This window comes from Rhea pennata, chromosome 2, assembly GCF_028389875.1.
Source record: "Rhea pennata isolate bPtePen1 chromosome 2, bPtePen1.pri, whole genome shotgun sequence".
NCBI classification, from domain to species: domain Eukaryota; kingdom Metazoa; phylum Chordata; class Aves; order Rheiformes; family Rheidae; genus Rhea; species Rhea pennata.
This window is the reverse complement of record NC_084664.1, coordinates 80,407,462-80,434,159: the sequence shown is the minus strand read 5'-3', so window position 1 is coordinate 80,434,159 and position 26,698 is coordinate 80,407,462. Positions and strand designations below refer to the sequence as shown.

Genomic DNA, 26,698 nt, shown 5'->3' with positions numbered 1-26,698 from the left:
AAAGCCCACATTCACTGTAAAATTCCTAAGATATTATTTATTCTATCTGGTACCTTCTCCCAAACTTCTAAAAGAGGAAAAATTTAGGGTTAGCTTGTTCTTTGAATGAATTTAAATTATGCTAAAAATATTAAAATGAACAGACCCACTGGAAGCAATTGGAGCGATAGTTTGCTGCCCTAGCTCAAACAAATTGCTTCGTTCTGTGATTTCTCTGTCCACACCAACTGGAGACCAACTCTGTTTTGTTACAAAGAGAGCTGTCATTGCATTACTTGATCAGTAATTTTTTGCAGTCTGCAGCTCTGCAGGTCACACCATACTCAAGTCCAAAACCCATTCACTTATAAGTCAGTCCCTCAGTCAGCTACACTTGGTTGTTTCTTATCTCCCTGGACCACCCCACCGTTTCCATTCCACTTATCTTTTGAAGTTACACTTCTGCTCAGAAAAATCTGCAAATTTTGGTGACAATTCATGTGCCTCTCCTTAGCAGTGCTTATTCCCGACATAGCTAAAAGGGAAAGATGAAGCTGAAGTACTGCATCAAGCACAGAAAGTTTTGTCTCAAGCACAATCTTTTAATCTTCAGCATGTTGTTTGCCATGTAGTTGCCAACGGGATAATGTTTGGCAAGCCAAGGGCATGTTCTGTGATACAGAAAAGAGTTTAAAGTTTAACCTGCTCTAATGATTTCTGATTTAATGCCCCAGCTCAGCTCTCACCAAAAAACAATAGGAGTCACACTTAGGAGGATTTATACTGGGCCTTAAGATAAACAGCACAACACTTAATTTCCTAAGTGCCCCACACAGGAATAGGCCTGATGCAGAATCCAAATGTGGAGATTGCAACAAGAATCAGCATGCTGAGAACTGCTTAACTTTGCTTTAAAATCCTATTAAAACCTGCTCTTTTTCAAAGCTTTATAACCATACTCAAATGGTCAATCTTTGCTGCATCTATAAAAAGATTAAGCAACAGTTTAGCCCTGATACAGTGTAAATTAACCTATAACCCTTGATTAAAAAAAGTAATGAAGCAGTTTTTTATGTTAAAAAGTCAACAATTGAATACTTTCAATTAGAAAAATTCAACCTCGGTGCTCAGAAATATTCCCACAACAGTTCAAAGGGCAGCAGAAGCTCAGTTTAAATATTTAAAGTTTTAATAACAAAATGTTTATGCAAGCTTATAAATCCACATGTGGCTCAACTGTCCGACATTTAGATTGACATTGCTAATTTTGGTTTGTGTGGACAGAAGGGAGGCTCAAGTAAATACTGCAGAGAAATGTTTTTCCAAACCCTGCCTTTCTGTCAGTTAAGAATTTCTCGGTCTTGCAGAGACTGTCAGTTAATGTCAGTAGAAAAGGAATTTCTTTTTTTCCCGCCCGGCAAAGGTATGGCATAGGTATGCAAAATTTCTCCTTCAGCAAGTGTCACTAGTCAATCCTTTTTTTTTAAAAAAAAAAAAAAAAAAAAAAAAAAAAGTGAAAAAAAGGAATACAAACACAGCCCAGGTTTCACATTTTTCAGAGGAGATGACCATTAATATTATATGATATGAATGTTTTAGACATAAGGCATTTTAGTTTGGGGTTTTTTTTTCCTTCTCTCCTGACATTACACTGCCTTGCTGGCTCCTCAGAGCATAGCTTTGGAAAGAGGCAAGTCACCCAAGCGAGCGCCCAGCGCACACACCAGCCACGCACCAGCTCGGGACAGGAGACACTGAAGAGGAAGTGAAACTACCACCACTTTGCAAGTTTTCAAATGCACAGCTGAATATAGATACAAGTGAGCTGAGAAGTGGAAGGCCAGTAGAGTTGATAGGCTTCATGCAACATAGTGAGAGGAAAACTGAAGAACTTTGGGTTTTCATCTGGGACATTTCTTCTCTGCAGATTGAAATCACCTCACAGGTTACCTGAATGGGTTGATATTTCATGTGTATTACAATATTTAAAGCAAATTTAGAAACACCCTAATCTGGATCTAAAAAACTGGCAACAGAATATAGTAAGCCTCTGGGAGGTCATCAGGTAATCGTTAACCTTGGTGTTGGACTGCCTTTGAAGCACTGCAGTAGAAGTCATTAAACATCTAAGTGTATCTCTCCAATTGCATTTCCAAAGTTCTCAGTGGCTACAAAAGTGGGATCATTGTGAATTCTTCATGAATCAATAGGAAAAAAGCAAGACAGGCTGTTCTCTACAAATTTTACATACATGTGCATGTACACACACACACATGCGCACACATGCATATGCATACCCTCCCCCCCCACACACACACACGCTCCGTGAGAATTTCAACTAGAACCGGGAAGGACTTCCTAGGGGCCATACAGAAATGTTTGCTATAGCCCAACAAGCAAGGCCAATAGTAAAAAGAGTATGAGATAATCACAATTTTATCTTTAAACTTATGAAATTCCACCTGCATACTGCGATAGTGTTAAGCACATTTGGTACAAGCCCAAGTAAGGGAGAAAGAAAACTCAGAAGTCATGTGGTCTGCAGCTTCCAGGGCTAACCATAAGCTCTTTTGCACACCAATTTCACATCTTATTCTGCAAGAAGGAATGAACTGAGTGACCAGCACTGTTCTGTGAAACCTATGACTAAACACTATAATAAGTTCTCCCTACATCATCTGGATTTAACTTTCTCTTTTGACACAAGAAGACTTTGAAACGATGAGTCCCCATATGAGAGAAAGCAAGCTGAGGCTCCAGAGAAACATCAGCTTCGTTCCTGCACGTTTGCCATTGCAAAAGCTAACGATGGGAATCCTGAATAAATACAGCTATTCCAATATGATTGACAAACTCTGTAAAAGTACAAAGCCAGAAAATATTTGGGTGTGGGATAGTCCCAAGCATGGTAAGAGAAAAGAGTGTCACTGTTAATTTTTCCTGAAACAGAGACAGAAATCAGCCTGGCCAATTGGTTTCCAAAGCCAAGAAAGCAGTCTAAAAACTGGTAAGTCTAATAAGACCAGTAGCAGTGAACAAACCATAAACTATGAGTATTCCTCAAAACACTGCCAAGATTCTCATTTTTTTGAAATTTAAAATTTATTTTTAAAAAGAAATTCACTAAATTCAAGAGAACTAAGTACAAAATGCCACTCTACTGCAGAGGTACCAGTCGTACCGTTAAAAAAAGTTTTTCCTCCACTGCACATAATAAATACACCAGATTCAAGATTACTACCTGAATGGTACAGTGTGGTGTGAGCAGTATAAGCAGTGCTTTCTCCCAGTAACACACACGACTCTCATTTCAGCAACACAGACTCAATACAACAATTGCAAAGTGAGCAAAAGTATTTCTAATAGCACGACCACCCAGTGCAGAGTGAAATGCTTCACAGACAGAGTCAACCTTACGGCTTCCATCCTGCATTTACTGTAAGAAATGCAGTAACTTATTCTAGGCCACTTGAGCCAGCAGAGAGAAGATGTTTTGCTTGCAAGGCCATCAGTACCACAACATAATTTGATGAATATTTCAGGGCTGCTCAAGCAAGCCTTTATCAAGCTCTGATCACTATGTTAAAAAGAAAGCTTACATAGTTATAATGAAGATTGAGGTATAAATAGTATGTGGCATGTACCCAGTCAGTAAAACTAGCACTCAGCAAGAGAATTAGTCTTAACTGGAATTTTGGAGAGGAATCTAAAAATGCAAAATTCTGCATGGAAGACCATGCCAATATCACTTATTTCAGTAGATATAATTTAAAAGAAGGTTGCAGTTTTCAGTTATTCAGCTTATTGCATGCTCAGTAAAGAAAAATGAAACAGTGATATGGACAATAGCTAATCAGTATTACTCTGAAGGAGTCAGCCATGCCATCTTGTCCAAACAGAACTTTGTTCATACAGCTCCGTATTTTTTATTTCTTCACTTTATGTGCACTGATAGAATACCAAGTCCTTAAAGAGTCAACTGGACGCAAAGAGAAGCTGTTTACAGTGAGTGGTCTAATGTGACTGCAGGAAAACTCATTAATACTCGACAGGGGCAGCAGCGAGATGGTCGAGGAATGGAAGGGAAAAGAATTAGCGGTTCCTGATGTGGGTTAAGTCGTTCATTTCTAAGGAGGTATCCTGAAAAGCAAAATGCAAAAGCTGAAAATGTCCATTTGAAGAGAAATTAGGTCCTAAGAAATGAGAGTGGGAAAGTTCATAACAGATCTAAATCTTGCCAAGAGATGACTTGCCTGATACATTTCCTATACCTGTATTTGCAATATAAAAACTTAGAAAGTTCATGCAGCAGAGCAGGAATGAGCAAATTCAGGTCTCTCCACAAGGCTGTGAAACTTTATTATGTTAAGTTCTTTTTATTTTACATATTCAAATTATTCACTGCTTCCTACCTATGAAGCCCGTAAGAAATTTTCTAAGTATTTAAATGAAGGTATTTGCAAGTTAAAATGAATGATTTTCTCCAGCAGAGGAGCTAATCCAGAGGATGAAACTTCTGCTTTGAGGTATTCATTTGCATAATACGTAACTGTCTGCAGGGGGAAAGGGGTTTTTCTCAAAAAATTTCTTAACCCATAAGACAATTTCAACTAAATGCAGCTGAAGAAGTGCCTAATGGCCAACGAACAAAAAGCAGCCGCTTGCTCAAGGCTGTCCCACACATGTGAAGGCGTTTGCTGCATCACTGCCAGGTCCCGTTCATTTCTATATCCTCCGGTGGAAAAACTGATGCTATAAAATTCGGACCATATAAGCGAGCAATGCAAAATAAACACAAAGTTAGGAAAGATACTGCAGACACCCAAAGGAATCCTTGCCAGCTAGGAGACTGGGAGCCAGAACAAACTACACTGCCTCCCAGCTCGGGGCTTTGGTGAGCACGGCAAGGCCGTTCTCCCCAGTGCCACAGCCGCCTTTGCCACGAGGGAGCGCGGGCAGCACCAGGCAGGGGCCTGCCTGCACCCCGTGGGGAGGAAGGCCGAGCCGAGCCGAGCTCAGGGAGCCCATGAAGCAGGCGATGAGCGCTAGCAGGCAGCGGGCGCTGCAGGACGCCGGAGCACCAAAAGGAGAGCTGGGATGGGAATCAACTTTGAGAAAAGCCCTGAAACACAACGATAGGCATCCCAAGGGTGCCGGGGATGGAGGAGGAGATGGCACTACAAGGAATGCCTAATGGCAGAGACCGCCCCAGCACGAGAGCAGGGGCGTGCAGTGCCGGCCAGGGGAAATAGCAACCTACGGGACAAGAAGAGAGTATGTGCTGGACTGAGAGCCTCTGGCTGGAAAGTGTCTTTGCTATCTGCTTTTGGCTTGCGGTTAGGGACAGCAAGAGGAAGAGAAAAGGGGAAGAAGATCATTCAAGGCAGCCAGGCATTCCCCTAACTCATACAGCCAGACCTGAAGCTTTGCTGCAGTCTCCCCAATGAGCAAGGTGAGCGCCTGCGCCCGCCTGCTGCCTCCTGAAGGGCTGGAGAAGGCTGTGTCAGGATGCGTGAAGCTGGGCAGCCAGATTCGGTCTGATGCTGGAGCGAAATTCAAGCAGTTCTGTGCAAACTTCTGCCAAATCTGCCACGTCGTTTTTTCCCGTTATCTGCGGATTCTGTTACTGCAACTAGTAAAGAATTGTCCATTACACGGGTCCAGCCCCAAAGTAGAGATGAAACAGTCCCTAATAGTGCAAAACCCAACACACACTGGCAGAGAGCAAGGGAGTAAATCCAGGTACACAGTTTATCCATTTTTTCATCCACTTGAGTATGTATCTAACTCTATTAAGGTTGTTTTAAATACGGAGATTCCAGTCACTACTGTAGTGGGCAATTTCTTGAAGTCATTCCAGAATATTTTTTACTGGGTTTTTTTCCCGCCCCCTCCAATGGGAAAGCCTTACAAAAAAAAATCCTCAGTTTTAAGAAAACACGTTGACTCTTTTATGTTCTCAAGGACTTGGCAAGCAAGCCAGTTTGGCAAACACGGTCATGGTCAGGCAGCAGCCTGTAAGTTTATGGACACAGAGGCCAATGACATAAGACACATAAATTTTGCATCGCAGCTGCATGCTTCTGAATTTCCACAGCAGATCAGTGACTCGGTTGCATAAACAGTGGAAGTAAGAGCTCAAATCATCCCCAGCACAGGGGATCTATTAATAAAATAAACCCATGCTGGGTATGCAAAATCAAGAATTGGCTGAAAGGCAATTAAAGGCAAGCGAAGAAGGTTCTCTGGCTTAGGAGCTGGTGGAGACCAGAGTTTAAAGTTACTAGCTCTAGTTAACCTAGCTTAAATCAATCTTCGGTATCTGCAGCTTTTTGAAATATCATGCACTGCTTCACTGAGCACATGATATATTAGGACTGCAGTTACACAAAGAGAAAAGGCAGCGCCAGACAGAATCTGCACTTTGAATCTTTACTTTGCTTCAAAGGAATCTTGAGATAGTTTGTTGTAATCTCTGGGGAGTCTGAGGTGTGATAACTGCGGGCGTCTCGCCTAGATGTCCAAGTATGGTCTGCTAATTATCTTCAGCCTATAATATCTTCAGTGAAGAGCCTAGCTTTCTCCATCAATGATATGCATCAAGGCTCTTAATTTAGGCATATAACTTAATTTATCTAGCTGCTCAGTGAGAACTGCAGCAGTACATGCTCAATTTTTATAAAATCTACAGAACAGAGCAGAGTTTTCCCTTACATAGTAACGCTGTTGCTTTAGTGCACTACTAGCCCTGCGTTGCAAGGGCTATCACCCATAATAAGCCCAGGCTTCAAAATATCATATAACCCAGGCATATAGTTGTAGCTGAATTAAAAAAGCTACTAGCCACATTTATGTAACAATTCACATCAAACTGAACGGATGAAGAGAAGTGGGAAGAGTTAAAGCATCCTCACTAACAGCTAGCTGAATAGCTTGACCCATTGCTTGGCCTAGTAGTTTGTGCCTGAAGTCATGGTTTCATTTGTTGTCTAGGAAATAAAATTGCAGTGTCTTACTTAGTAGTTCTCTATAACAATGTGATACAGTTTTCTGGGAACATGATCAAGGAATTTAAAATTTCCACACTTTGCCACAGTGTATTCTTAATAGTACTGACAAGATCTGCTCTAAAGTCTTGAAATGCTCCCCTATTGCTTAAGCTGAACTTACTTGAAAAACAAAACATAATCTGATCTTTGTTGTATTGTCAATCTGCATGATGGCCCTCAGTTGGCTACGTTATATATTGCTCTATGCAAACAACTGGACTGTTTGTCTGCAAATAGAAATATTCTATGTAAGGAGAAAAAAGATCTTATTTTTACTTTAACGTGACATGAGGAAATTCTTTCTGAAGCACTGCAAATTACATGTAGGCCTAAAATGCAAAACAGAAACATTGTTCCATCAGAAAGAGGAAACAATCTCAAAATAATGAATTTTCCATGCATTGCTCCATCTGACCAGTTGCATTAATCCCACTATACCAGAAGCATTATACCTTCTCACCTCCCAAAACTGCATATATTTTAGGCATGAGAAAATCAAACTCAAGTAATGTTGACAGATTATAAATTCCTTAAAATAGATGTTTCATGAGTCTTTTCAATCACACTTGTAGTGGTGCTAAATTTGGAGATCTTGTTCTTGGCTTAAGTAAACATTAATGACTGATTTGATTTCAATATTCAGATTTTCTTTTTATTTATTTATTTATTTTCACTGTTTGAGTACTTTATGGGAGAAATATTTGTACAAAATCTGCCCTTGTTACACTGGACAACGCACACAAGCGAGTTGCTGAGGCCAACAATATCCCTGCAGCAATACCCCTCATTTGGGTGCAGCATATCACCCAAATGAGCCCAGAATTTGAAGGGAGCACTCTTTTTTATCCCTCTAATTGGGTGGACACATCAATCCTCGTTAGAGCACCACAGTGAATCATTTGTTGTTTACTGAGGCATGTGCTGGAGGAGTCCACTGGCATGCCTTACAAGGTCACAGGGGAGCCTCTCCCATGGAAATTAAAAATCAAGTTGTCTTTAGCAGCTCTTTAATAAACATGATTTCCATTTGACCCATATTAGAAGCTTACTTCTCTGAAATTTAGAAAGAAAAGTTTTCCTTGTAAAAGAGCATAGGGAGGCTGTTAATATTCATATAACATTTCTGTAGTGATTGGAGACCATTAGCATTGGAGTTTCAGCTCAAGATTAATACAGTTTCTTCCTCTTCTCAAGAAGTTCTTCTTAGACAGCCAACTTTCTTCCTCCAAGAGGCAGCAGAGGCCATTACAGTCACTGGAGTCTTTTTAATGCATGGATTTTTCACCACACCTGCAGTAAGTAGCAAGCTGGGGTATTCCTCTGCCTCACCAGGCACACGTTCGTACAAGACCATCCACAGTGCAGATGCACTCAGTCTAGCTTTAAAACTTGCCATTGCAGCATGAGATACAGCAGCCCGAAGCCCAGCATGGCTAACCATTGGCATATGGGGGAGCTTTCAAGGTGGCAATGCAACAGTGTCGCTTGCCCGGCAGGGCTAGCACAAAGTCCTGCAATCACAGCCCTTCGCATTCCTATATATAATAACATATTATAATAGTAATAATAATGCATGTGGCATTAATTAGGTGGGAAACTAGAGAGCTTTATTTGACCACAACTTCACTCTGAAATCCTTCTCACCAAACAGTGTTTTAGCCTGTTCTCTTTGATGGTCTCTGATATGTGTATCAGGGAGGATGCACTTAGCCATATACTACTTGTTATTTCAATATAAGTTACATCACACCTTTTACAAGCTTAAATTCCTATGTTCTGTAAGAGTTTGTTTTATGGAGGTAGAAATGTTGCCATCTTACAATTACTCACATCCAGTTATTTAAAGGTGAAGTTAACAGGGACTGGAAGATTTTACAGGCATTTCTAATGCTCCGTGCACAAAATCAAACCTCTGTAAGATAAACCCCATATAGTTAACACTGATTTTTTAAGGTGCTATTTTTATTCAAAATTTAAAAGAATGGGAGGATACTTAATATGCCAGGCGACAAACATTGAAGTGAGCACCAGGCCATTTGCTTGGAAGGCAGAACCACAAGACACAAGCTGATGCCCACGTGAGCACAAGCAGGAGGGGAACACATGTGAAATTCTGCAAGAGGCGGGCAAACTTTCTCCGAAGGATAAAATTAGCTCCCACAGAACGTCCACATGAACATGGCTGTGGTGCTGCCGGTAACAGCGCTAACTCTAGCACTTGCTAAGCTACCCCATGCGCTGCAGCTTTGATGGCTGCAATATAAACTAGTACAATGCTGTGGATCTGCTGCATGAGGACATGCCCAACTGTTGTCCCTTTCCAGATAAAATCAGAAAAAAATTCACTTGCGGTCATTTCCCCAAAATCCCATCAATAGGCCTTTCTTTGTATTGCACTGTCTGAGGACATGGAAGAAAACACCTCTCAGTGAGCAGAAGGAGCTTGTGAGTTATTATACAAAAAGTTAATGTAATAACCAGGCTCGCCTCATAAAATACGGCTTTGCACAAGAATAACGCACTTACCTCACTGTTCTCACAAACTGTTTGGCTAACAGTCCTAACTTCTCCTCCTACAAGCAAGTTTTGCAGCTTCCTACAGCCAAAAGACTGACACAGCAGATATAACTGCAAAAAACCGTACAAACTGAAGCTCAGTTTCATAGCCATCCCCTAAGTACACTAAGTCAAAACAACACACACACACATAAATTATGCTTAACAGCTATCTACAGAATATGACATTTCATAAGAACTGCTAAGTTCCTGTTTACAATATAAAAGGTTTCTTAAACCAGCCTCAGTGAAGAAATTTGTTATGTGTTACACATTCTGATTGCTGCTTTACTGATCTAATTCTATCAAGTAGTATAACCTGTAGTCTCAATGATCTGTTTTGTAATGGGAATCAGGAATTATAAATGAAACAGCTGAGCTAAATATCCTTTATCTTTTGAAGCAAAACTATGAATGGCTCTTATCATAACAAAAATAAGAACTTCTTTGAAGAGATTATAAATATGTATTAGGAATTAAGATTTTAGTCTCCATGATTAAAACTGATGGAAATCCCCTCACTCCCTCCAGCCAGCATTAAATGAACATTAAGAAGCACTTGAAAGTATGAATCCAAGTTTCTAGTCCAACATAATAGTTTTACAACTGCAACCTACTCACTATTTTTAATATTTGAATCAAAAGACAACTTTAAAGCAAGAATTTAGTGCACTTTCTGTAGCTCTCTTGTAGTGCCAGGATCACAATATTCCATAAGATGTCTGGCTCCCACCCAGGGTCAGATGCTCAGAGGCATTTCTTTTCTCTTTGCACCACTTCATAGTTACTCACACCCGAGTTTTACACATTACTTGCAATGCAGATGCGAACAAAAGCATCAAGCTATAAGCCATAAGGGCTATTACTTGCTTTCATATGAATCAAAACAAAAAAAGGAAGCATAAGGTTTGAATGTGTCTTAATTTATACAAAACAGATACCGGCGTAACAGATGTAGATGGCTCACAGTCTGAGTTAACTCACTTCTGATTTCCAACACTGGAACTCCACTGTAAATTCAGACATACAGTGACTTTAGAGCAGGATTCAATCTTTGGCACTGAAATCATTCACTTATTAGATTTTAAAACAAAAAGCATTTTCCTGGAAAATTTCTTCATTTGCAAGAGTGTATGCATTTTTTTTTAATCCCATAATGTGATGTTTCCATGTTTTAGTCATAAGATGTAAAGTCTTAAAATGTGCTTTTAGATTAAAAACATGCTTAGATGGGTAACATTAAAAATCATTAAAACCATGCAACAGAGGTGCAGTTGGGCGATGTAACTGAGCCAATTTACATAGCTTGTGGCCTCCAAATGGGGCAGGCCCTTAGCCTGCCCCCCTTCCCTCGCAGCTGGTTTCTGTTGGCTGCTCCCTCAGCAAGGTGATTGAGCCCTCTAAGCTGGGAGGAAGCAAGCCCAGCCACAGAATAGGAGTAAAAAATAAACAAGCAAACAGGGGAGGGTGAGCAGAAGCCTACCTCTTGCAGCAGCAAAGTGCTGTTGAACCAGCCCAGCTGTCCTACCTGCACCCTGGAGATGGAAGCAGCTAACACTGCCTGGGGAATCACACTTTAGAAAAGTAAAACCTCCTTGAGATGGTAACGTGAAATCCAAATGGGTACTGTTTTCACCCTACAGGTTTTGCCTCTAAATTAAAGCAGAGCAGGACGAGCTCACCAGTTACGGGGATGGACAGGCATCTGGGAATTTAACACCTTCCCAGAAACTCTTACACAGAAATACTGAAAAATAGCACAATGGGTAGGTATTCAATTTCCGAATTCAAACCAAGATGCTAGTCTCAAACTAAAGCTACACGGGAAACAGCTTTCCCAGCCCTCAAAAGTCTGATATTTGGGGCAATTTTACACAACCTTTCACAGTTAGCCAGCCAAAGAACTACTCCTGGTATTAGCCCTTTGCATAAAGATAGCTGCCTCATGTGTAAAAGAGCGTATTTCAAGTATTTTCTCTGCCCAGTTCAGAGCTGAAACTCAGTTTTTGGCACGTCAGCACTGAAAAGCTCTGACCAGAGATGCTCTCCTCCCAGTCGGGTAGTTTATATAGTGTGAGATAACTGTCAGCAGAGGTGGACACTGACCCAACACAGACTGGGCAACAGGCTACTGGATATGGTTCTCACTTGCTTTATAGTCAAGAGGGCTAAGTCCAATTCCCTAGCTGGAGTCAGCAACAGCAGAAATTTGAAGCTTTACTGCCCATGTGGGTGGCTTATACATTAAATGATTGACTAGCCCAAAGTGGGTAAGGCTGTCCTTTATTTCAGCTAGAAATAAATCAACCCTTAAACCTCAAAACCATATAATCATTCCCAGGAAAGTTGAGCTGCAAGAATTCAAATGTTTTCCTGCACAAAGATCCTCACTCTGCTCCACGGTAATGTTCCAAATCTCAAACTTTTTTATTACAATCTTTTCTAAAAAGTTAAAAATAGTAAGTATAAAGTCAAAAGCATTGTTCATTTGACTTGAACTACTGATAGGATTTTTTTAAAAACTTCCCTCCTAGCAATGTTACACTTCTCATTTGGTGAAAAATTGCATAGGCTGCAGCACTATACAGGAAGCTACAAAAATCTACTAAAATATACACGTTTTAAATAGTACACACTGTAGTCTTTGCAACAGTTCTCTTATTGCTACACACCTTCAGAACACTTTTCTAATAGGCATGTGATATACGCCTTTTTTTAACTCTAATACTCGTTAATCCCTAGGCTATGTATGGTATTGCATCTTTTAGGTCTTAAACCTCAAAACTCTGCAAACTGTAGTCTTTAGGAAGTGGATATTTACCTTATGGTAGAAAATGGAAATGTTTTTACTATCCTACTGTCGCAGCTAGAAGTCTCAAGAGCATACTTTAATCTTGAAATACAAACTTGAGGGTTGACTTTAAAGTTCATGTTTATTTTCATTGGCCTGTCTCTTAAGTAGAAAAGGTTTCAGTAGAAGGACACTAATTGTGTCAGACATATCTGGTTTATATATGGCAGATATTTCATTATAACAAACCATTCCAGCTTTGGAGTTTAATCACTGGCATGCACATAAAGCTTGGAGAAAAAAATGTTCTCTAGGAAATATCAATTCTGAATTAAGTTCCAGTGTGGAGAGCTTTACCTCTTTATCTTGCTTACCCATTGCTTCTTCTGTAGACCTCCATACAGCAGCAGATGAAACAGGCTTGATCGGATCACTAGCGAAATGCTCATGCTTTTGCCCAAACCAGACACATGCCTGAACCATAGCTAAAGCCAATTCAGTACAGGAAGCTGACTGAAAGCCAGCACCAGCAGTGAAAGCCCCAAGACCATCGTAGCAAATCATCCTACAGCTCCCACACAGGCATCTGCTACACAGAGGCAAGAAGCCCATGGATACACTAGTATACACTCCCTAGTATATATACTGTTACTTAGTAGTATAGCCCACTATATCTGGTATATACTCCCTCCCATCAATAAATACTGTAATTACTAGGCTTGCTCTATTTCTTATGCACAGACTCATGAACTGGAAAAAAATTGTCAGTTCTAACGTTTACAGACTATTGTACAGCCCTTTGTGCTTGTTTATATGAGCTATTAATATTAATAAGACCTAATGCTAGAGATTTTGTCTCTGAGCAAATGAATCCTCGCCTAAGGCCTGTTTTTTCCTAAGCTATCTGCTCAACATGAGAAGAGCACTGCTGCACACAAGTATCTTCTACAGATAAGAAGATAATCATTCTTCTTGTTTAGGCAATATGAAACCTGTTTTCAAAAGCAATGTCATCCAAATACACCTACCACTAGTCTCTTAAAGGAACTACGGAGGAGCCACCCAAAAGTGAAAGGTGGGAGAAGAAGACAAACATGACAGAATGCTCAGACAACCTTTTGGCAAATGCTTATGTATTTTGAATGTAAACATGAGCATTGTTATAGCACATCAGGCCTGCTGATGCTGCCCACCCATCCATCCAAATTAACAACATTCTAGCACCCCACTACTGACTTTATTAGCGTAACTCAATTAGACTCAAAGAATATACTCACTGATAAATGATGCAAATAAAAATGAAATTGGGCCCATGACTATAGTTTCGCTCTCAAACATGCCTCAGTTATTGAAAGATTCTCTGAAGATGAAATGATGTCTGTATGCAGTTTACACTGAAATCAGTGTTCCTAATGCAGGAAGCATCACATGATAGCACTGCTGTGCAAAGCTCAAAATCCATATGCAGCTAAATATTCTACCAGTTAGCAGCTAGGCAAAGGTGAGCATTTTCTCATCTCTAGCAACACCAAGATATGGGCAACTAGCCAAGAATCTCATTCGTTAAATAGAAACATACTTCTGAATCCTGCAAGCGCTTCTCAGAAGTACAAAATGATTTCCAGTAAGCCCACACGGAAAGGAAATAAATCTCAGGTTGCCCTTGGGTACAAAAGATTGATTGATTTGAAGCACATAGTCTAAATGAGCTGCAGAACAGGTAGCCCATGCCATTGAATCGGGAACTCGAACAGCAGCTGCCCACCTGGACACAAAATAGATAGCGCAAAGATATTTGCTCAGCTACACATTAATCTATTCAAAACCTTTTATGAATACGCAACAAGGATTTCTCTAGAAATGAGCCTAGTTTATATCAGGCTCAACCTTCAAAGCTATTGTTATTACAGTATTAAGTTTGAGCAACCATGGGTTGAAAATGTGTATATAGTCCCTGTAACACAGTTAGCTCCTCCATTCATCTGTGGAGCAACCCAACAATACATTTCTGTAGCCTATAGATTAAGTAACAAAAGAGGTCTTAGTGCTATATAAATCAATATTACATAGCTGTTCTCAGATGTATTTACAAAATTTCTTTCTGGGCTTAGAGAGTAAAATTTTCAAACATACCCATATGACTACATATTGCTGCCTTGAAATACAATTTAGGAACTGAAAAACCTCAGTCATTTTTGGAAACTTCACCTCAATTTTTACATCAGCCCTATTTGGAAGAACAGTCTCAGACTTTTAGTATATGTCAGGGATTTTGTCAAAAAGTACTGTACAGAAAGCTTTGATCAACAGTCCATGATGTTTGGCATCAATAAATAAAGTCTCCTTGTATCAGCTCTAGAAAAGACTTGCTTGAATATTACGTAGTAGCATGTACTATATCCATAAAGCTTATTAGCAGAAGGTTTATCTTTTGATCACTATTTTCACAGCACTCAGACATTCTGATAATAAGTTTGGATGCTTGGGAATGCTTTTGTTTCAACTGAACTAGTCTCTCTGAACTCAAGAGCAAGCACACTTCAGAGGTCACACATGTTCCTAATTCCATAAGGACAGGGCTAGAAGGAACCTCAAGAGATCTTCTTGCCTCAAAATAGAATGAATCATATTTAAATGATTATCTTACCTGTTCTTAAAACAACATTCTCTTCTTTACATTACACAAAATCAGTGTTTTCATTTTTTCCTTTGATAGGTCATATCTGATCATTGTCATTCTTCACATCACATATCATCCACCTGAGCAGCATCTCTTTTTCATGTGACACACAACCCATGCAAATATTATCCTTAAATAAAAATATAATTTCCTTAAAATAAATAAAGGAAATTCTCAGATGTTCATTTTAGGATTGTTTAAAGAGAATTTATTCAATTCTGGTAGCAAAAGTCTTGCATAACTAGGAAGTGGAACTCTGTTATTGCTCTTGTCCATCACTGGTCAAAAAATTCTTCTTTACAGTAAATCTGATCACAAATTCCTTATGACTACAGAGTGCAAGTCTTTTGGGAAATATTTGCAGAGACAAGGAATTTTTATGATGATTTATTAATTTCAAATTATTCCAAATCATCTTACTGACCATCTTCCACCTGCTGCAGAGCAAAGGGCAAAAATTTTCCATATACTGTCCAAAGTTATGTTTATCCACCCAAACACTGGAAATCCCATTATTCTGGCACAGCACAAGGACTTGCTAGTCCTTAATGTTAGCACAGATAAAGATGACTGTTTGTTCTCATGAAAGACTTTAATGTAACTTATGAAGTGTATTGTTAACACAAAAATGTATTTAACTACGTTAATTAAGAAGAGTACTGTACAATGTTTTATTGCAGAGGAAGGGTAGTTAGGAGATATTCCCAGCTGTGGCTTCGTAACTATGGCACTTTGAAACATAGTCTCTTAGGAGATTTAACCAAGCAAGCAGATTTAACCAAGGACAGTTAAATGTGCCTAGATACATGAAGTTATATTTAACTATCTCCCTAGCTAATTCAAACAGGGAACCAGAATCATATGGCTAGATTAATTAAGACAAAACAGAGCACTTGTAATAATTAAGTTACTATTTTGTCTCTTTTCCAGTGCACAGACTCCATGAACACCATAAGCAGAGCAGCTCATGCCTGGCACTTAGACCACGTATGCCTCAAAGATATGGCCCCAGCAAAGCCACAGTGCTTGCAAGATTGCATAAAAAACTCTGATGGACAGTCTCATTTTACTTGCTGGATTTAAGAAGAGTGAGATAGTCAAAAGAGTTAGTTCCTTCCCTTGAGGAGTGCCTGAGGAGTGCTCAGAAGGCAGAAGGTTTCTGGAGATGACAGACTGGGACCAGCAAGAGATTCAAAGGGGGAACCTACAGCTCAGGAATGGAAATTGTCCAAGTGTACACTCATGGTCCAACCCAAGAGGTGTTGGAAAAGGACTTTCTGGGGGCCAGAGAGGATTCTGCAAAGTTGCTGCAACTCAGAAAAACACAGAGCACTTGGAGCCAATGTTAGTATTTCAAACTTGCAGGAACCCAGTGGGCAGTGTGGGCTGTGAATAAACCTTTTATCTATTATTTTGGTTTCCTAATCACTGTGAGTTTTCTCTATTTAAGAAGTTAATTATCTGAGATGACAACTTGTTATTCTAATGAAAATAAGGTCCTTTGAGTTTTTTGGTATTCTTTGGGAGCTACTGTGCAGAAAATGATCTAGATCGATCCACTTCAGTTCTCTGACCTACTTGGGGACCCTCCACAGTGACCAAAGGGAATGTTGTATCTTCACTGTATCTGCAGTAACAAATTTGTCCTTTAGAAAAAAGGCATATATAGTTGCCATCGTGAACTCATTTGGCCTGAACATGGTGCATTCATCTTGGTGACTTTCATAATGAATTGGTACAGTAATGATGTTACTGTCCCCATCATTTATAGATGTTATGCTTTATTTGGGCACAGTGAAAATTTCAAGCAACTGGAGGAGAACCAAAAAGGTTTCTTTACGAAAGAAACTCAGGCCAATATGACTGTGACAACTACTGGCCTTTATGCAATATGCAGTCCAGTAAAGCCATAGTTTGGCAGACAAGCTGTGTCTGTTATAATAGCAAATGTTTTCCCTCTGAATGTGTTTTGGAAGGTTTTGCTACTCACTGACTGTGATAGTCCAGCAATGTGTTTGATGCCCTGTGAGAGCCATACAAATCTAGTACTACTCAAAAGTAAGACTGTCAATGCAAACTATCATGTACATTTTTTTCACTTAGTCAAGAGTCAGTTTTACTTAAAAGTAAAATACAATTTCAAAAGGAAGAAAAATCTGTTCCCTTTCAGTCAGCAGAAGGAAAAAACACATTAATATTTCAAGCGCTAAGAATGTTAATGTAAAAGCGTTGAATGCTTTTGGCCGAAAACACTAGAAAATTTCCATAATGTTATAATATTTGCATAAAACTGTATTTAAGACCAAGCATTCATGCTGATATGATCTCAGTCTAGTGAACATCCAGATTTGGCAGCCATAGCCATGCAAACATTTGGGGTCTCATAAGATGAGTTTTAGAGTTTAAAATGAAAGTACTACAAACTAATAATTTTGTTCTCATATCCTTGCTTATTACACAGGGATCACAGTAGTCCTAAGCTTATGACATAGATCCTACTGCATTTGGTGTATCTGCTAATGCCCACCTTGCATGTTAGTGTGTGATGAACAGGATGCTCTCTGGAATAGGTAGTGTTAGCTCACAGCTGAAAACACCATCTTCTAGAAAGGATAACCAAGGGAATCAGCAACATAACCAAAGTGATAATTTAACTGAAATACAGACAAATGATCCACAAGGAAATGATGAGCTAGGATACAGAGCCAAGGTTAGCTGATGAATGAAAACTACCAGCTTGAAGACACCTGAACATTTTTACCATGACACATAGGTGATGTGACATAAATGACACATTACAAATATGTGATACACACAGATATACAAGGTATATGCTAACTTGCTAGCATAAAAGGGATTTATCAAAAAGAGTATCAAGTGGCTTCTTTAACCTGTAGCTAGTGCGCCAAAGAACTTCATTTGTGAAGCAGAAAGTATGTAAAAGCTACTGAGATGCATATTTCTATTCTCCAACTCTAAATTTACTGCTATTGTAACACAACAGACTTCTGAACACACTTTTCTCTGTATCACAAACCTGTGCAGAACTAGTAAGTTGTTTCATTCCTTCCTTCTCTCCCTGTGACCTCCGTTCAAGGGCTCAAACGTTCAGCCCCTTGCCTCACACATTCAACAGCTGCTGGAGGGCATGCAAAGCCCATCCTTTCCCCTCACTCAATACCATCAACCACATATCAACTTCAAGTTAAAATGGAGACAGCAGGCATTTAAAGTCACAACATTTAGCCCCCTTGAAATAAGTTAAATCCATTCTATCTGTCATTTGTTGACTCTGACATGTTTGCATTTCTCCATAATGCCTTGGCAACAGCACTGTTGCAAGAGAAGTTTACAAAAACAAATATCTGTAGGTGTAGAGCAGCAAAGCTTGAGCCCTTGGTAACAGAAGCTACCTCAGGGCTGAAAGCCATTTCCAGACATTATGTCTTACCAGAATGTCAATATGGTGCCTTGTGCAGTCAGGAAGGAGGAACCGTGTGCCACATTGCTCTTGCCCTCACCCATCAGTAATTTGTTCATGAATCTGCTGGTTGGTAACTGATTCATCTACAGAAGAGGATGACAGCTGAACTTTCAGTGCCATAGTAATTATTCGAGTGCTTATAAGAAACTACTGAGATGTTAGATTTCTTGAGCTCTTTTGAAGCTTTTATTCAACAGTACATGCACAGAGCAAAGAATGCTCAGGTGAGATACAACATTTACATGCACATGGCAGCACTTACTTAGCTTGTTTGTAAAGCTATTATTCATTAAAGCAATGTCATCGCTCAAGGCAACTGGATGCAAAACTCTAGCTACTATGCAGAAAGCTGAATGTTCCTCTAAATATCACATAGGGAGCCTAGCACTAAGGAAATCATTAATATATACAGTACTGGTGGACTCTCAGACTGCCACAAGTGGCTTTAAAGGGGGTCTCCTCATACTGTCGGATTTTTTCTTTGAGATAAAAATCTTTGAGGGTGGGAAAAGAGGGAAGAGAACAACAGACTGGAACAGGGAAGGGACAATGCCTTCTTCATCTAAATCCTTTCGTGTCAATTATAACAGATCCCCTAGAAAAATGTGTCTACATGGACAACTCCATGTCAGCCTTCTTGACGCTTATGTCCTACATGTAGCTTTCTAGAGGCATCAGGAGGCTTTCAACTATCAGTGTTTATGGACTGCACACAAGAGAAGCGTTTCCACATTTGCTTTAGTCCCCTAATTTAAGCACTTGAATTGGAGGCTCGGGGCTATTCTGAGCACTCAAGACTTAAACTGAGCCAGTCTAAGCTCCTAGTGAAATGAAACCACGAACCAACAGCATGCCATCCTCTCAAGCAAAGGATGGAATGTAAGTGGGGGACCTGTTGTCTCCTTAGTTTTACAAGGCCTGTCCATCTGAACAGGAAAGCAAGAGTCAGCAGGCAGCTCTTCGTCACTCTTCAGCGAGCCCAGCTGTTACCAGCGTGGGCTGTCCTTTCACTGAGGTGGAGCACATGTGTGGGGCTGAGCTGAGTGGCCTGAGGAGAATTAGCCCCTCTCTCTCAGCCCATCTGGTTTGGGAGCCAGTTGTTTAGAGCGGCTAGCACATTTGCCTCAGCTTTTGTGGTGAAAGCAAGTAACCAAGAGAAGCTGTTTTCACCATCTCAGAGTTCTCTGAATTTGCTTCCTCCCACCAGCTCAGTGCAATTTGTAGCAGATGTCACCAATGCACCTAGCAGTGCTGGACAAAGGAGAAGCAGCAAGAAACTTTGCACGTTGATGGAGAACTTTGTAGTCTTCTCAGCCCTGCATCGAACAGTGAGAGGTTTTGCCCTATCCATTTCCAGGCCCTGGTGGAGTTTTGTACCACCTTTAGCCTGTTTTCTTTGCTGGAAGAATTACACACTGCTCTGCTTTGAGGAACTATGACTACAGAAAGCTCATGGAGCAATTTATAGGCTCCAGTCTATCTTGGACAGGCAGATACACCAAAGTGTTTGTCACTGTTTTACTCTCCCATGTTGACTACATGTTTGCAACTGAGGGTTTGCACCGTGTTTTCTACATCCCAATTTGTACTTGCTTTGTCTGTGCAAATTGGGATGATAGGGAGAGAGACACATATCAGTTGTGTTATTGTTGATCTATTCTTTGTTTTGTCTAACTGCTTCATCTCTTCTCCATACTTCAGTAGTCATCTTAAATTTGCTTAGCAAATGCTAAGCATTTGCTAAATACTATTTACATCCTGCTATGTGAACATCAGCTGTATCTTAAAGAAGTTGATAAGTTCAAGGTATAAGTGAATTCTCTTCCTTCATCAAAGAGTCGCATAAGGAAAACAGTAATAGCAGAAGATAAATTGACAAAGAAAAGAAAGCTCTATCCTTCTACAGAGGCTCTGTCCTTCTACATCCCATTGAATATTTTAGGGACTACCGGACTATGAGATGTACAACAGTCACTGATTTTACTGCTTTTATGGTGGCAGTTTCCGTTTGTCATTTAAAGTGATGACGGCATTTCTGTCATTAAAATTAATGATAATGGAAGCTTTGCATTTATAGTTACTAGGCTTTTGCCAAGAGGGAAAGTTTGTGTGCATTCATGTCCTACTCATGACAATGGGAAGTTACTACAACCATCATCATGACATCACTAGCATGCCTTCAGTTACAAACCTTTAAAAGTAGCATAAAGTAGGTGGTTAAAACCTGATTTTATTACACATTCTGAGTTGTACCTTTCATAAGGGCAGAAATTACTAATCAAAATGAAGGTCCTACCATCAATCCTACAGTCGATATTAAGCACCGAACGCATACTGCTCTGAACAACTATGAGACAAGCACACATAAAATTAAATCTTGCCTTTTGATAAGATATTAAAATTCCTACAGTGAAAGAAAAAATAAACTCTCTGGATTGGTAGAACATAATCATATGTAGCACTGTTTGCCAGGCTAAAATCTAAATTGGTAATGTGACCAAAAATGGTGCAGCTTGCCCAGCTCCACCGTACTGGGGAGGTACTTGCCAATCTATACTCCACAAGCCTACTTAGCTGTATTTTGCAGCACACAGTACCAAGAACATCAAAAGAGATCTGCTTCTGATTTATACCGTATGACAGAGGGATTTTATTAATAAAATTGTTTCCTCAGAGTTAAATTCCATTAACTGTGTTTAAGAGGGAATTACTACACATCTTGCTCCCAGGCAAAACCTGACCGTTCCACATGTGTTAAAAATCAGTATCTCTTTACATTTATTGGTGTGCTGAAAAAAGTCAAGGGATTTTATTTTCAGAATCTGGTAAGTCAGGCATCTCTCATGTTTGAGGAATCATGTTACTATCAATCAGTTTCTATTTTAAACCTACAAATTTTCATATCACATAACCAATAGCTACATTTTTATACTAACCACATTTCTCCATCTTGAAGTGAGAAGCTTAGCTGGCTTTTAAGAAAGACAGCTGTGAGATACAAGATGTTGTAAAGAAGACTTTAAAGTCCTTTCCATTCTGCACAAGGTGTTTCCCCCCTTACTCCCCCTGAGTTTTTTTTTTTTTTTATCTTGAAAGCGTTTCCCACTAATGCATTAAACCTCTATTATGCTGCATATGGTTTCTATTTTCAAGTCTCTAATGCTTTCAGGAATTTCTTTGATTTCTCTAGTTGTTATCTCATTCTTGTCATTCCTGATTGACAGAAAAGAAATAACCCAAGCCCCTCCTAGGTTTTCTTTCTTTAGTTATGAAGCTGTTCCAAAGCATCTGTGCCGTTCTTCAAAATGGCCTGCCTTTTTACTACCCTTATAGGAAAAGAAGGTAGAGCCTTCAATGTCGGCAAATAAATCCTCATTATATTTGAATGTCATACAGTTTTCTTACTTGAAGAACTCAGATTTTAGCCATTAAATTTACAATGTACCCAAGGGCACTATAGTAATATCTACAGACCTAAATGAAGACCAGAGGTTTCCATATGAAAGTGTAAATAGAAATGTAACATCCCTTCTTGCAGATGAGGGGGGGGATTTTGTTTTCAAAATTAGTGCAAAATCAACTTTCAAAGGTAAATTTTCAAATTGTAAGTAGCACAATGGTAGCTGAGTACTTGTAAATGTGGCCCATGGAAGTCATCCAGGATTTCAGGGGAAGACCTGTTTCTGTCCTGCTCTGAGTTTGCAAATTATTCTGTATTCCAACTTCTAGTAAGTCAGTGTATCCCATCAGGGCAAGTGCAGATGCCTGCACAAGGGAAGAATTGCTCAGACTGAAGAGGTACTGGACACAGGAGGCTCTGCCAAAGGACTTCATGGTTGACTGCATGGGGCAAAGCTAGTAGCGGAACATAGCACAGATAAAGAAGCTTCATTTGGAAAACACAGTTTATTCCAGATGCTTAATGTTGAAAGACCAAACACGTAAACAAGTAAGGCCTGGAGGCAGTTCTAAAGACAGTCCTGAATTTTTGCAGCAACCTCAAGGAGAGGGTATCTCCAAAGGGATCTTCTTTTTAAGATTAATCGATCTTTTATTACTAGGTTGCCTCAATGGGTGTTACACTTCAAACGCAAAACAGCATAGGAAGATAGGCCAGGAAAAAAAAAAAAAAAAAAAAAAAAAAGCCTGATCATTGCTTCATACAAAAACTGGAACAATAGGTGTATCAGTTAACCTTGTTTTTCTTTTAGCTGGATACAATACTCTCAGAGGTTCATCTCAACAGAAAAAACTGCTGCGTGATATGCTTTTTGGCAGCTATGTATAGTCAAACTCCCTGAATTACACAATCAGCTCTTTCATACATGAAGCACACAAGCATAGACAGAGCTACCACGCTTTTCCCATCTTTGGGGGTTTATTCTGTCCATCGAACACAGTTAATGCTCTCCAGTTGAACCTAAAACAGCTACACAAAAGGAAAGTATCCACTGCATACCATCCAGCAGGTAGGAAGACCACAAAGCAAAACTGCGAGACAATGAGTAGAGACAGCAAAGGCAAAAACCTTTGGTCATGTCCTTACTCCTTCCCTTCTCTCCTCCCACACTAATGCTTGGCAGTCATATTTCCTTCCTCCACCCAAAATTCTCAGAATTTCCCAGGATACCTAAGGAACCTGCAGTGAAAGGTATCTGCACTGGAGACAGCAGTAGCTGCAGATGCTGCATCTTCCCCTGGTTCAGTGATCCCACCCCCAGGGTTTCAGTGATCCTGTGTTTCATAGGGAGCAGCTACAATGGCAGAAAACCCTTGGTGCTGAAGCCTGTTCAGTGGCCCAGGAGGTGTCTGGCAGACACCTATGCACCACAGAGCAGGGCGGTGACATTATGGTATATTTTCAGGCTCTGGTGGCAGTGCTTCTTCAGAAGTGGCCTTCACTGAAAACATGGGAAATACCAAGTAACCACAAGGTGAAATTGAGAGGTTTTGGGGTGTTACATATCAATCTGATGTTCATAATGCTGGAGAGGACGTAATAAAACCCATTGGCACCCATTGTCCAGGCACCCATTTGTGGGAACAACTGCAGTATTCTGTCACATTCTTAAACTTGAATTTAGCACATATATTACCCGTTATCTATGGTCAGAAACTAGCAGTCTCTTGTTTATAAAATAACAAATTTATAATGCGCTTAAGAATGCTCACCCTGAAGAGAAACATGTATCCTAATTTTGGACAAAAGTATCCTTCCTCCAGAACCGGAGTACAAGTATGATGCTAGCATCAAGATGCAACAATTTGAACAAAAGAGATTTCAAGATGTCGCACTGGAAAAAAAAAAAATCCTATATAAAGTCTCCTCTCCCGCAACAGAGGGAGATGCTTTAGCAGACAGTATGGCAATGCAGAACAGGAGTGTCTCCCCCTAGATGGAGTCTCTCCACAAGCAGGTCTCCGTAGCATGGCTTCTTTGCAAGATCATTAACATGGAATTTAACTGCAGCACATAAATTAAATCCACTTCGCTCTCTTAAACCGATAGGACCCATAAATGGACCTGCTTTGGCAGTGTTGCTGGAGAGTACCCCCACCCCCCACCCCCCGCTCCGGTCAGAGGAGGAGCCAAGCAAACAGCAGCTTTTGCGATAAATCGGGCGGCCACGCCAGCTGACAGCGATCACCCCATCCTCAGCGCTGCTCCCTGAAGGCGGCTTTGCGGGGGGATGGGGAGCGGCGCGGGCGCCTTCCACCCACCCAGATCTGCCAGCGGTTGAGAGGCGCAGCAGCATTTTTGCCCTTCAAAAAATGCCAGATTTCGTCTCAGTAAATCAGAAGAGGGGGGTCTTTTTATTTTTTCCCTCCTTTAGCTGCTCGGCCCTCCCGCACGCCACCAGCTGCGCGGTGCCACGCGTGTCCGCGCGCCCCTCGAGCGCCGCTATCCAACGCGCGGGGCGGGGCGGGGCGGGCGCCTTTGTTCCGCCGCGGGCCCGATCCCCGACGGGGCGGACGGGTGGGCCCCACGCCCCCGCCTCCGCGCATGCGCCGGGCCCAGACAAAGGAATCGCTAATTACGGCGCCGCTTCATTCATTTTCGCTGCGGTGCTGCTCGGGCAGCCCCGAAAAGCAGCGGCGCGGGGCTCGCTCACACCCACGCGGGGTGGCGAGCGTGCCCCTTGCAGCAGTTCCCCCAGCCCTTGTGAGACGCGGGGAAGTCCGCTGCAAGAGCCCCGTTTTAAAGACACGCGTGGGAAGGGGTGGGAGTATTGGGGGGAGAGACGACACGGCGAGGTGGTTCGAGGGAGAAAAGAAACAAAAAAAAGCTATGGGGGGATGTAGCTTCCTTTACTGGGGGAAAAAAAGAAAAATGGGAAAAAAGGAATCTGCTAGAAGAGCTTAGCATTCGATGAATATTCATGAAATTAGTGCGTTTGGAAATCAGGCAGTCTTGCAGAAGCAGCACTGGCAGAGGCAGCGGCGGTCTCTTGCCTTTTTTGACGGCTGGCTTGTAGCCCCTGCCCAGATAGGACTAATGCAGCTAAGCCTCCCCCCACCCCACCCCATCCCCCCCCCCAAAAAAAAGAAAAGAAAACACTACTGCAAGCCTTGTCAAGAGCCATGATAAAAATTGTTGCCGCATCCGCTGTCATCTTCACGCACACTCGTGACCGCTAAAGCAATAAGCCCTTTTAGAGCCTCATCAGGAGCAGGCACACTGTTGCGAGCCACGACAGGCGCGCTGCACACGCAGCCCCTCCGCGGCTTCCGCGGGCTGCTTGCAGGATCCCCCTTTTCCCACGACAGGGGGGAAGAGGAGCGAGCGCGCCGGGGCAGCGCAGCCGCCGCCGCCCAGCCCCGCCGGCGCCCTCCTGCACCAGCAGCCCTCCCCGCCGCCCTGCCATGTTCTTCGCGTGCTGCAGCTTCTTCTCCGAGCGCCTCGTGGATTCATTCGGGGATTCTTTTTTTTTTTTTTTTTTTTTTTTTTTTTTGGCTAGGCAGCCTGCCTTTGGAAACGGATTCATGGTACCAAAAAGAAATAAAGCATAAAATAGTCTTTTTGCCCACCACACCCATCGCTTCCTGTCCTGTCCTCCCCTCCTCCTCCCCCAAAAGAGCGTTATCGGGCATTTAAATTCCACAGAATAGCCTTTAATCCATTTTGTGCCTCGAATTCGGTCTTAGGAGTTCTCTCTCGAGGAATATAATAGCTCCTCGCAGCGATACTCCTACAATGTGCCTGGGGAGGCGACTCCCAATCTGCTCCTCTCTCCCCACTCCTTCCAATTCAAACATACATCTCCTTTCCCCACAGTCGAAACACGCACGGAATAAAATAAAAATAAATGCAGAGCTCTCGGGGGGCTGCTATCTAAATGCCGTGAGATACGCTGCTCCTTACCTTTTTGATATTTTTCTTTCCTCGCCTTTTGTGTATTTGTGTGCTGGGGTGTCACCAAGAGAGTCCCAGGTAGCCCTGTGCCCGCTCGGCTTGGTCTGAGTGCTGTGGCTCTCCCCCGCTCGCTCGCCGGGACTGGAGTGACTAGTGCCTGCTGGAGCAATGCCGCCGCTACCGCGGCTGCTGCCTCTGCATTTCTCACTCTCTCCCCCTCCCTCTTTCCCTCCCTCCCCCCCCCTTCTCTGTGACAGTCTGTGGGCAGTTCAAAAGCCACACGCACTTATTTATTTATTTTAGAGACTCGTAGGCAGGGGATGTGCTGCGCGGCGTGCACGCTTAGGGGCGCACGGACCCACGGTTTTAAATATTAGCCTGGCCCGCGGCGGCGGGACTCGCTCGGGAGGTCCCGAAACGCACCTGGCAACCTGGTCCTCCCCTCTCCCCCCCTCCCCCAAAGCTAGCCGGGTCCCAGGAAGGATCCTGCACCGGGGAGGGAGAAGCCGCTCTTCTTTCCCCGAGGGAGCAGGCGCTCCACCGCCCAGCGCGCCCCAGCCCCAGCGGGGCTGCCGCCAACCGAGCAGGGGGGCGGGGGGAAAAAGCCGCACCGCGCAGGGAGCGCGCAGGGAGCGCGCAAGCCGGGATGTGTGCTGCCTTTTGGGGGAGCGAGGGAGCCCGCTTCCCACCGGAGCGAGGCGGCGAGGACGGAGGAGGCTGAAAAATCCCAGGCGTTTGTGCTACTGCCATGTTTAAGGAAAGGGACTGTTCTGCAAAAATGGAGGGGGGGGGGTAAAAAAAAAAA

At 41.8% G+C, this 26,698-nt stretch overlaps 1 protein-coding gene across 1 annotated transcript in view; it reads right to left on the bottom strand.

The window, feature by feature from the left end:
• BASP1 (brain abundant membrane attached signal protein 1) overlaps window positions 1–26,096 on the bottom strand; it is a 50,660-nt gene extending 24,564 nt beyond the window's left edge. The window contains exon 1 of the mRNA XM_062567995.1: window positions 25,903–26,096. The gene's annotated coding sequence lies outside the window, so the exon portion shown is untranslated. The remainder of the gene's footprint in view (window positions 1–25,902) is intronic.
• Between the last annotated feature and the right edge of the window lie 602 nt (window positions 26,097–26,698).